The sequence below is a fragment of the Carassius auratus genome, chromosome 26, assembly GCF_003368295.1.
Source record: "Carassius auratus strain Wakin chromosome 26, ASM336829v1, whole genome shotgun sequence".
NCBI lineage: Eukaryota > Metazoa > Chordata > Actinopteri > Cypriniformes > Cyprinidae > Carassius > Carassius auratus.
In genome coordinates this window covers 2,510-15,680 of record NC_039268.1, presented here as the reverse complement: position 1 = coordinate 15,680, position 13,171 = coordinate 2,510, and the positions used below count along the sequence as shown (strand labels likewise).

The following is a 13,171-nucleotide window of genomic DNA, read 5'->3' as shown; positions in this document are numbered from 1 at the left end:
ATTAAACTTTGTAAATACTTTTTTTCATCATCTTCTTCTTCTTCTTTTTTTTTTTAAAAAAAAAAGGCTATTTTCAGACTCAAGTTTAAAAATGAAGTACTGTAATTTTCCGCTGTGGGCAACAAAATTATAGTAAATTTATTAAACATATTGACATTTGAACAATTATACATTTTAAACATTGACCATTAATACATATTTCATGTTATTCTCTAAGCACTATCAGTGGAAGCCTTCAGCAAGACACAACATTATTATCGCTGATTTTATCCAGTAATGAGTAGGCTTTACGGCCTCTTAACAGACTGACAAAATCTATTGAAATTTTGGCACACCTTATTCCCAGAGCATTTGTTGTATTAATTTTTCAGCATTTTTGGGGGGTCAAACTGTGCTTATCTATTTGTGATTCATATCTGTGGCAGGTATTCAGACAGATAAAACTCTCCTCTCAAGCACACCTGCTTTGAAGTGCAACCTACACACATATCTATGTGTGACTGTGCTGCTGCTAGACGGATGTACCTGTATTGTCTAGAAGCATGATATATCTTTGATCTTTAGTCATTTTAGTAGACATTTTAGTCATATAGGTGACGTTTTGTGCAGACATGTACAAGCATAAGCATATACACATTGCAGGGCATTGTCTCTCAGAGAATCATCTATTTGCCAATCTTTAAAAGAAAAAAACATTTCACTGCATTCATGTTTGGTGGTGCAATGTGAGCTATTTATTTGCTATTTACTTACCTTTGCCAAATTTCAATAACTTTTGGCATTTGATGTTTATTTTGGCTCCTAAGAACACTACACACACACACACACACACACACACGATATGAAAGGTGCTTTTTACAGATTTCGGAATAAACAGAGGTGGCAAAAGCTATGGTGTTGACAAAACACTTCGTACACCCGATGCACAGGAATTCAAAAAGTACAAATAAAAAAAAAAAATAATAACACCTACATAGACGAAATGTCACAATGAAAGAATGTCACAAGGTTTTCATGGCACATTTTTTTAGACTCGGTATAACATTGCACAACCCATCACGTGCACATGAAATTATTCTAAGATCATTTTACATCTCATTGAAACATGAAACGATGTGTGAATGTCGCTTGAAAGTGAGCTTGTGGTAATTTGTCCTGTATTGTGATTATTACAGGTGTTTATGTCTGCTTTTATTCTCACGTGACAAGCTGTATGGTTCAGATTTCAGTTACTCTGCCACTAGTATTATTACATATTACAGAGAAGCCAAGCCCTCTTCAGACAAAAGACAGCTTACAGACAAAAGACAGCTTACAGTAATTGGAAAAATCCAAGACTAGCCATTGGGCACAGATAGTAAGTAAGTGGGGTGCATAAACCTCTCTTAAAAATAAAAAGGTGGCATCACTGAAATGCTGTTGTACAACAAATTACACAGACCAACAATAAGTAAATGCTACTCTCATGATTCAAAGGAGAGAGGAGGCACAGGAGAATTAATACAGAGTCTTTAATCATTCATAAGTATCACAAGGAAATCACACGTGGTGTAGGGGGAGATGGAACTGGAACTGTGTTGATTTTGATCTAATAAATGAAACCATGACACAAACAGGAAGGACCAAATAAGGTCAAGAAAGGCACATGAGCAAAAACCACACAAAACACGGAACAGAGTCTGACATAATGCCCCCCTAGAAAAAGTGTAACATTCAACAAGGATGGGGTGGGGTGGGGTGGGATGGATGAGGCTTTGGTGCTCTGGAGGTCCTTCAGGATAGACACAATACAGTGGGCCTCCAGAGTGGGTTACCAGTTGAGGGCACCATGGGGGATCAAGACACTTAGGAGGCCATGGTGGAGCAGCCTCCAAGGCTGCAGCCCCATCCCCACCCAGGCCTCTATAGCTGGAGCCCTACTACCCCCTCCACCAAAATAATGCATGGAGAAATTTACGGGGCTGTACTTGGGCCCAGAGCCCTCCCTGGGCTGAACTAGGCATCTGGATAGCACTTATGTGGTGCTGGCACTGGAGAGTGCTCTGGAGGAGCAGGCACAGCAAAGCACTTTCGAGAAGCCGACACTGGAGCAAGCTCGGGGCCGGAGCTGACACTGGAGCGTGCTCGGGGCCGGAGCTGACACTGGAGCAAGCTCGGGGCCGGAGCTGACACTGGAGCGTGCTCGGGGCCGGAGCTGACACTGGAGCGTGCTCGGGGCCGGAGCTGACACTGGAGGGAGCTCGGGGGCCGGAGACGACATGGGAGCAAGCTCGGGGGCCGGACCCGACACGGGAGTGAGCTCGGGAACCAGAGCCGACACCGGAGAGAGCTCGGTGCCAGAGCTGACACTGGAGGGAGCTCGGGGGCCGGATCCGACATGGGAGCCCTCTGTTGGCAGTGCCCGAGTCAAGTCATGCCAACTGTTGATGTTGCAAGCCTGCCGGACGTTAACTCGCTCCCGTGTCGGCTCCGGCCCCTGAGCTTAGTTGGCTGACTTGACTCAGGCACTGCCAACAGAGGGGTTCCAGATCAGGATCGGAGACTCTCCAGACCCCAGATGACTGTGTCCTTTTCAGTCGAGGTCAGTGATGACTGGGAGCTCTGTGGAATGAAGGAATTTCATCGATCCAGGAGAGTGTCCCTAGGATTTACCCCTCGAGGCTGCTGGCGAGGGTGAGCAGCACAAATGCCCTCACGAACACGACTTGCGATGAACTTTGCCCATTCCTCCATTTGGGTGCGGTGGATCGAGAAGGAAAATTAAAAACAAAACTAAAGAAAATTAAGGAGGAGAGAAAAGGCGCCACTTTACTATCTTAATCGGCCTGCTGTTCTGTCATTTTTCACAGGAGTGAGGAGGCGTAGGAGAATTACTATATCAGCGGCTTTAATCATGCATACGCATCACAACAAGGAACTCATACAGAGTGTAGGGGGACATTACATTTAACAGAAGAAACAAGAGAAAGGGAAACACAGAGCTTACATAGAAGGACTAATAATATAATTGATAGCACACAATTGGAACTTAATGATCTAATTATGAAACAGAAACAGGAACGACCAAATAAGGCAAAACACGGAACAGAGTCTTAGAGCTTCACACGCAATAGTGGTTTTACCAAAACAAGAATAAAGGCAAAATGTAAACAGGAGTGAGGTAGGAGCAAAATTGCATTGCATTACAATTGCATTCCCCTGATAAACTCAAGTTTGAATGTCAATTTTCTCAAGGAGCTCTAAACTTGAGTAAACCTTAAAGTATTTAAATATAATTTTCAAAACCTTTCTTAGGTTTCAAAATACATTTTACACTACATCTGCAGTTACTCTGCCGCTATATCTGTGTGAAAGAGGAACTGACTTCAAAATTGCTAAATGAATGCATTATTCCAGTGAAAGTAATAATAATATTTTTACTTTTCTCGTACACCTTTGTATTATTTTGGGAAAATGTAACATACATAAGTGGAAATGGTCAGAATCCAAGCCAAATTTCATTCATTTTCCTCAAGAGACTAAGGACTACTGCACCAGTTTGAAGAACATTGGTAATAAAAAAAAAACAAAGAAGACTTGTAATATTTTTCACAAATATGCAGTTTTTGGTTTATGAATCAATGGTTTGCACATTTTGTCATGTTGTTATGTACATGTTTGTAAATTGTTGTATATTTTGTTCCGGTCAGTAAAACATTAACTTAAGAATAAAATTGAAGCTCTGATGTGGAGAGTGTAATCTAGATATGTTGGTGTTGGTTATGTGGGTTAACATAGATTTATGAGCGCTATTTTACTTGTTTGCATGGCAGTAGTAAAGCCTAATGCTTTCTTTAAATTCATTCTAGTGGTTTAAGATTATCTAAATAGATAAACTATATAGTGTATAATCCCCATTTTTACTACAGTAACCTCTTGGTTTATGAAAATGAAATGTCTGTGAGGTATTTAATCATAATAAGTTAGTTGTATTGGTTTTGATATTTAATGTTTATTTATTAGTATTCATACCAAAACAAATACAATAAATGGATGTACCAAAATAAGTTGTTCAGCAATTGTGTTCATATTATAAACTTGACCATAAGTGACAGGTGCATTAATGTGAAAATACCATGTTTGATCAGATGCGCAGTCTTTGACGTCAGTCACAAATAGATTATAGGTAGCATTATATTCTCCCTTTTAAAGTTTAGAAGCCTGTACATTGTTATGCCAGCTATGCTAATGACAATAATAAGCTGCAGCTTACCGTAAAAGTGTGTATTGTATTGTTATGACTCACTATTATACTCACTATTATATATAGCATTATGAATCTCTACACTCATTATTATATAAATTGTGAACGAACTAAAAACAGAAGAGATCTTTATACTTATCTCATGGTCTCATGTTAAGCCCAAGCACTTCATATGAATTAATCGTGAACTGTGAACTCTGAACAAAGCCAAGTGTGCCACTGTAAACTGACATAGACTTCTTAGGGGACGTATGTGACATCTTCAGCCAGTTTGGTTAATCTGGTCTCTCTGCTTTGTTTGCCAGGACTCCGGTAATTAACACCATTGTGACTAATTGCCATACTTCATAAGAGAGAGGCACCTAAAGACTGACAAAAGATCGCTTTGTGACTTTGGGTTTTTGTTTATTTTCCAGTCATGGGTGGAGACCGCTTCATGCTTATGTGGTGCATGTCACAACATTTACATGCGATGTCAAAACATTTATTTGCAATGTCACCTTCAAAACCTCACAAATCATAGTCATTTAGAACAATACTGTTGTAAGGTTTAACATCTCCATCCATGTCACAAAATAAAGTTACAAACATAGTATAATCTACTTATTAAATTAACTTTAGTTTTTTAGAATAACATATTTTACTATTTACAATTTTATTGTTATCAACTCGAACAGGTACTAAAATAGGATTAGGACTTCATTGGCATGCAGCCTGTCTAGTTGGACGTCTTCTCTGTGTGTCATCTTTTTAAAGCCTAGTTGAAAGCATTCTGCTCTTTCTGATGAGCTGATTAAAAATACAAATGTCCTGCTTGTCAAGTTTGATATAGTTTCTTGCTATTCAACACAATGGCAGCAGCAATAATACAATAGTACTAAACTTCCTGAAAGAAATGCCAATGCTTGCAAAAGAACCATTCCTGAGAAAGTGCGTCACGAGCAAGATTCTCTCTCTGCCATATGCAATGGTTTGCTGTGTGGGATGTGTTGCTGTTGTTGCTATGTCCTGAGGGTACCTGAGCTCTTTAGATTTTCAGGTTTGTTATGGGTTATAGTCCATTTTGAACTGTTTTTAAAAAGGTTTTCACTCTTTGTCAGTGGTGTAACAGAGTCATTTAGGTAACTCATTAAGTTAACAATCCTAATGAACCTCTTAAGTGTGGCTTCTACATAGTCACTCACACACATGAAGAACCATTAATGTCCAGGGAACCTTTCCATTGCACAAAAGGTTTTTTATAGTGTTAAATTGTTGTTTAGATTAAAAACTCACCTTGGAACCTTTATTTTTATGATTGTTGTTTTCTCCTTGCATTTCCTTTTTTTGCCCATAGTGCATTTGCTTTGTTTCTCCTCTATAACTGCACTCTGAATATTGACGTATCATATAATCACTTATTATCCCACAATTGCTGATAGTGTTGTTTAATACATGGACCCTCTTTTCACTGTTAAGCCTTTCAAAATGAGCACCATGCAGAATCCAAAAAGATTTTGCACGATGCTTACTAGCCACACAATGATTACACATGTGCACTAGGATGAAGATCTGAGCTGGATAAAAAGAGGTACATGACATCTTACCCAATTTTCCTTTTTGTATTTGATGTGACATTTAAATTATTCTGCTTCTTATTGTACTCTGAAAGGAGTCTCAGCGTTCCTATGTAGAAAAGAGTGCATCGGCCTTGCAAAGAAGATGCATATATTTCTTACGTGGAAAATCATGTGTCTGATTATGCTCATAAATGGCAATGAGCTCAATCTGTAATGAAGTACACACTCCATTTGGAAAGGCAGACTAAAAGATGTGGTTTGGAGAAGAACCACATACATCTTCAAATGGAGAGGATTCTATTCTATTCTATTCTATTCTATTCTATTCTATTCTATTCTATTCTATTCTAGTGCAAAAACCCCAAATCTACGTGTCCTGTACTAGACTAACTGATACTTGTCATGGCACTTGTATACTGTTGTTGTTCTCTTGTTGACCTGACTGCTTCTATTGTTCTCAGTTGTAAGTTGCTTTGTATAAAATCGTCTGCTAAATGATTAAATGTAAATGTAAGCAAAGGAGGATTTAACTGCTGTGGTGAATATTTAGTTGTTATTGCTCAAATAAATTCTGAATATAATTATTGCTGACATCATTATGGATATACTGCATTTATATGATCAGGAAATAACCCTATGAACAAAATTAGAAGTCTTTGTTATGCAGTTATTTATGTAAATGATTTAGCCCAGAGGTGAGGCTGACTACATACAGAGAAATGCAGTTTCATTTATATGTAATTCTATCACACCCATGTAAGATTTAAAACAGTTTCAAGTGACATAAGATCGTGGCACAAGCATGATGCATGGTGGAGGAACCCTGGTTATTTTGTACCCACACTTATTCATCCATTCCTGCACAATGTTAATGTACAAAAAGACACACACACAGAATTCAATAAATTCTCACCCACCAAAAGCAACCACTCTCCTTTTACCATTCCTGTCACATTTAGAAGCAGTTCTTGACGATAAATATTAGTGTAGTGTCACAACCATATGATAAAATAACAATTAATGCACATAAATTCTAAATAAATAAATAAAACAACTTTAAAAAATCAATTAAATCATCAGGAATTCAGCACAAAAACCAAAACCGTCATGTCAATTAATAATTACCTTGGCTGCAGTCAATTTACAGAATAATAATGAAAAATGTAAGGCTGATTCATAATGTACAAGCAGGAGTTTAGGGCAGCATTTTATATAAATCTTGAAAATGTCCTTTAAATTAAGGTGCCTATGGAGCCTCTGGAATATAAATTACAATTAAAAGTTTCTTTAAAGGGGGGGTGAAATGCTACTTCATGCATACTGAGTTTTTTACAGTGTTAAAGAGTTGGATTCCCATGCTAATCATGGACAAAGTTTCAAAAATTAAGTTGTACGTTTGAAGGAGTATTTTTGTTCCAAAAAAACCTCTTCCGGTTTGTCACAAGTTTCGGAAAGTTTTTTTAGAGTATGGCTCTGTGTGACGTTAGATGGAGCGGAATTTCCTTATATGGGTCCTGAGGGCACCTGCAGGAAGAGCGCACGCTCCCGTATAGCAGAGCACTGAGAGCACAACAGACATTCACTGATCAGAGCGATTCACTGACCAGAGCGAGAGCGAAATGTCACAAAAGAAGTGTGTTTTTGGTTGCGAGGGCAAGACAACCCTGCACAGATTACCAAAAAAAAAAAAAAAACAGCATTAAGGGACCAGTGGATGGAGTTTATTTTTACAGAGCATCAACGGAGTTGTGCAAGTGTTTGTTCCCTGCATTTTGAAGATGCTTGTTTTACAAACAAGGCCCAGTTTGACGACGGATTTGCACATCGTTTATTTCTTAAGGATAATGCAATCCCAACGAAAAAGGATCACGATCGTGTGTTGGAACCGCAGGCGGTGAGTAAAACTGCTTCAAATATCTCTGTGTTGTTAACTTAGCTATCGGCGCGTAAGAACATCAAGTAAACAACATGCGATGTTGTCATCAAACTGCACTTCCCACATGTACACCTTAAAAAAAATAAAAAGACGACATAAAGTGGAACTTATTCATTTTCCAAAACCGCTAAACAAATATATACAGTTTCAATACATACCACATAGAGACGTCCTGATGTAGTCGTTGCTGATGCTGCTCTTGTTAAATTTCAGCCTCTGGATCTGATTCTGGATCATAAATAAACGGCTGAATCTGACTGTTAGCCATGGTTTGTTTTGGATGATGGTTTTTTTTTCTCACGATAATGTCACAGCTTCCAGCGCTCGAAGCAAAAACCTACTCGCGCTCGTGATTCTTTAGCTCCGCCCACACGTCACGCCTCCAGACGCTCTTGTTTTTCCGGGAAAAAAACGTACAGACTCTCTTTCTCTTATAAATATAATAAAACTAAAGACTTTTTGGAGTTATGAAGGATGCAGTACTACTCTATAGGTACTCAAGATTAACAGGATATTGAGTGAAAACGAGCATTTCACCCCCCCCCCTTTAAACAATTCCCATACAAACCATTTGTAATGAATGAATTGACAGTTAAGGTTTCTGTGAGAAGTCTTATATTTGCAGTTGCTCACACATTTGTGATAATGCATGCATCAAATTTTAAATTAGCATAAGATTAATAAGCTGCAAATTACTTTGAATTTTCAGACAAATTATTCTGAGGTTTCCTGCATATCAATATTATGCATTGATTTCCTGTTGCCAGAAGGAAGTGTAAAAGAATGTGATATCCAATGCGTCTGATGATAACAATATTAATAATAACAAAGACTGTGGCTTTATATTTGTAGATATTAATAATGTTAAAATCAGTAAAGTTATGACTTGGTCATTCGAAACCTATAATCTTTCTCAGAGAATTTGATTTAACAACAGCATAATATATTAACAATATTAAGATATTAAGATATTAAGATATTAACAAGTATAAAAATGTATTTTCATTGCAGATCCACAATGTGTAAGAATGGAAATGTAGTGCTGGCAAAGAAGTACTATAAACATTAAACATCTTCACAGAAGAGGTTGCTATTTTTACTGACACGCCCTGATAATTAGCCTGGTAAAGGTTAACATCTATGTACAAATGTATGTACCATGTACACACAAACACAGGCATAAACAAATGGGACAGCATATACATTAGACGATAAAGGACCACTTAATTTATATTATACTCTTTAATATAAAACATCTCTCCTAAGTCTGGTTTATATCATGTCCAAAGCATCACTTGGCAGTTTCAGGAAGCATAAAGTGGTGGGTGGTTCACAGTAACACCCACCACACCCGTCTATTCACTTCTAAGAACTGATTGTAATGGTAAGAATGACAGATACTTTACTTGACTTTATATGCGAAGTGACACTTGAAACAAAATGACTTGAAGACTATATACTTACACTTTTTTATGACATACTCTAAAGCTGCTTATAACTTGCTATTCAACTATTTAATTCCAATACCTATTTATATTCAGTGCTGATATTCAGCTAATTTAATTTCATATATATATATATATATATATATGTATATATATGTGTGTGTGTGTGTGTGTGTATTTGTGTGTCTGTGCATGTGTTTATTTTATCTCTAATTATTAAATATTGGATTTCCATTTCAAATCATACAGTACATTTCTGAATATTTAAATACTTTATGATTTAGATTCCATTTAAACAGTCAAAATTGTGAAAGTGTACACAATATGAACTAGGCTAGGTCATTGAACATTATATATTATATTTCTATAATCATGTAATATATCCAATCAGCACTAGTTTTACTAGTGAAAACAATTTCAGAAGGTGCATGTGGAGAACGTCCCAGAAGCAAAGAATGTGAAGAATGCTTTTGGTTAACCAGGTGTCTCTTGACATCTTGCATGTGTAATAATCATGACCATTTGACGTAAGAAAAATGAACACGCATTTATATAAATGTGCTGCGTGATAATCTAAATGAAAACGTGTATCGATGTACTCACCAGACGTCTTTCAGTTTTACATTTGATTCAACTGCAAATGATTGTTGCATTCAAAGGAAAATAGATATGCTTGTAATTGTACAATATTAATAATAAACTGTTCATTATTTAAAGCATTATTTATTAACATCAAACACATGTTTTGCTTTATAAATACATATAAAATAACTATCATCTTGTGTATCAATAATAACGACAATCGGCAAACAGAAGAATAAGCTTGTGACATCACAGAGAATATTACTATTCCAACAAAAATAACAATAGCAAGTTTAGAATTACTCTAAAAAAAGCAATCTCAAGTATGCAAAGCAAAGCACGCTCTATAAAATAATATAGAATATATAAGACATATAATGCTGTCAAACTTAGATTTTTATCATCAACATTTTGAATACAGGGTTTTTCAAGTCGTTAAACAGCCTCTATTTATAAACATGGCAAAACTTCCTTTAACATCCTCATCACAGCTGTAATAAATTTGTCTATAGAGATGTAGAAAGAGAGATAAAGAGAGAAAGAGATTAAAAAAAACATACTGTTGACAGACACAATAATACAACAAATCACAGCCCCTGCCAAGTAGCATTCCATTGCTCATTTGTGCATTTCAATAAAGGAGAAAAAGCCCAACCACGTCATGCGATCTATTTAAGGCGGTATTGCTACAGGTCAGTCAAGAAAAGTGTTGACACTTGAGCGAAGGATAACTAGTCCTTGAAGACGTTGAACCAACAGTGAATTATCCATTTTTATTTCACAGTTCAGTGATTGAAGATATATGCTCAAGGATAAGGTAAGGACATTATATAACTATATTTTTTTATTTTTAAGTTGTTTGTGTTATTTACAAAGTAAATAATACATTTTAACAGACTAGGATAACAGAAAATGCATTCATTTCTAAATATGCATTTTCAGTAAATTGATGGTTGCAGAAATCTGTAGTGAATTTTGTGAGATATTCAAGTTAATTACTTCAGTTTACAAATGGTCTTTTTTTTTAATTGCTCATAAAACTGTTTTAACTGATAACTTTTATTTATGGCAATGGGGTAACAGTTTGGGAAATGGGCATAAATGAAAATGCTGCTTGCAGTTTTGGTTTATTCTAGCAGATAACAGACCGTTGTCTGAATTTACACCACAGACTGCCTTTATAATTTATTTAATCGCTGGTCCCACTTTAGATTATGTGGCCTTGACAACTATGTGCTTATTTTTAAATTAATAATTTGATACAATGCACTTATTGTGTATATACATGCTTCTACATTGTAATCATGCTTATACAAATTCTGCATGTGATTATATCTGTAATTAATTTCTGTAATTACATATGAATACGCAAAATAAAAGATATATATTGATAGACATTTTATGGTCTGATTCTATTTCTCCAGGCATCCGTTAAAATTTTTCATTAAACTGGCTACCTGTTTAATTACACTTTTGACTCACTTCTTACACCTTACACCAAAGCTGTCCCTAACATTACCCGCGTCCCATTTCAGTAGCAGCAAAAGTGTTTTGCAATATGTATTAACACAATAAGTACATTGTACTTAAAAATGTTTTATGTACCAACATAGTAGTAAAGGCCACCAAATCTAAAATGGGACCAATTATTTAAATATTTGCTGTTGTGGGTCCAAGGCTCTAGAACGACCTGATACATGAAATCTGAAGTAATGACCATCTTTTTTTTTTTTTTTTTTTTTTTGAGGATTAAGCTTGTGTGTTTGTGTGTGCTTGTTTAAACAAATACATTAGATAGCTCATGTATTGTTTTATTGTATTTTATGTGTTTGGATTTTTCCTTTGATTTAACAAAATATTTATGTTTCAATAAATCTTAAGTGATCTTTTGCTTACTTTACAGATTCTTTTCTTCAACCCTTGACACTTTCCACAATGGAGTGGAGAGCTTTTGTTCTAATATGTACTTTTATCTGTAAGTCATCCAACTTCACAACAATAAGTATTTTTATTTTTTTTGTATTTATGTAAAAAAAAAATTGGTAATCTACAAGCAAATTGATTGGAAGGTTGGGTCTAAGACTCTTGTGGAGAAGATGTATTTAAATAACCTCAAGTGAGAGATAATGAGCAAAGTGTAGTGAGTAGAGGTACGGTTCTGATGATACTCTTAACTTGTAGCGCCCTCTATCGTTGGTTATGTATGTCATTTTTGTCCTGGTGTCCATATTAACTGAGACTGTAACTTATATATGCCACTTTGTGGCGGATTCTCGTCCAATGAGGTATACCGCAGGCAAAGGGCTGAAAAAAATTACTGAAGAATTTTAATAGAAATTGTGATATACATGATTAAAACACATTATTTATTTAATCATTAATTTATGTATATGTTTTTATTTATTTAATTATTTTTTGTAACTGGTAAAACACTTAATTGGCATGAATTTGCATAACATTTTGAGAAACAAAAATGAATTTTTGGCATATATATGAAAATTTTGGGCATGTATATGAATGTATATTGGCATGTATATGAAAACAACAAAAGTACAATAAGTTTTTCTTTCTTCAAGTAATAGCTGAGCTGCAAACAACAATTTCTACAACTGACACGACGATGGCAACAACGAATTCTAAAACAACCACCACTAGCGCAGCAGAAGCATCTACGACAACAGAGACGTCCACAATAACAACAACTGCTCCTGAAACATCTACGACTACAGAGACATCCACAATCACAACAACTGCTCCTGAAACATCTACGACTACAGAGACATCCACAATCACAACAACTGCTCCTGAAACATCAAAAACTAGTGCAAAAGAAACATCTACGACAACAGAGATGTCCACAATCACAACAACTGCTCCTGAAACATCTACAACAACAGAGACTTCCACAATCACAACAACTGCTCCAGAAACATCAAAACAAACAGAGACTTCGACAATCACAACAACCGCTCCAGAAACATCAACAACTAGCGCAGCAGAACATCTACGACAACAGAGACATCCACAATCACAACAACTGCTCCTGAAACATCTACAACAACAGAGACTTCCACATCACAACAACTGCTCCAGAAACATCAACAACAACAGAGACAACCACAATCACAAACAACTGCTCCTGAAACATCAAAAACTAGTGCACCAGAAACATCTACGACAACAGAGACGTCCACAATCACAACAACTGATCCTGAAACATCTACAACAACAGAGACGTCCACAATCACAACAACTGATCCTGAAACATCTACAACAACAGAAGACGTCCACAATCACAACAAACTGCTCCTGAAACATCAACAACCAGCGCAGCAGAAACATCTACAACAACAGAGACGTCCACAATCACAACAACTGCTCCTGAAACATCAACAACCAGCGCAGC

The 13,171-nt window shown here is 36.3% G+C and overlaps 1 long non-coding RNA gene across 1 annotated transcript; it reads left to right on the top strand.

The window, feature by feature from the left end:
• The first annotated feature begins 9,993 nt into the window (after positions 1 to 9,993).
• LOC113043971 (uncharacterized) lies at positions 9,994 to 12,531 on the top strand. Its single transcript, XR_003275838.1, has 3 exons — positions 9,994 to 10,582; positions 11,669 to 11,740; positions 12,342 to 12,531. It is a non-coding gene; the product is annotated as an uncharacterized LOC113043971 (long non-coding RNA).
• The last annotated feature ends 640 nt before the right edge of the window (positions 12,532 to 13,171 follow it).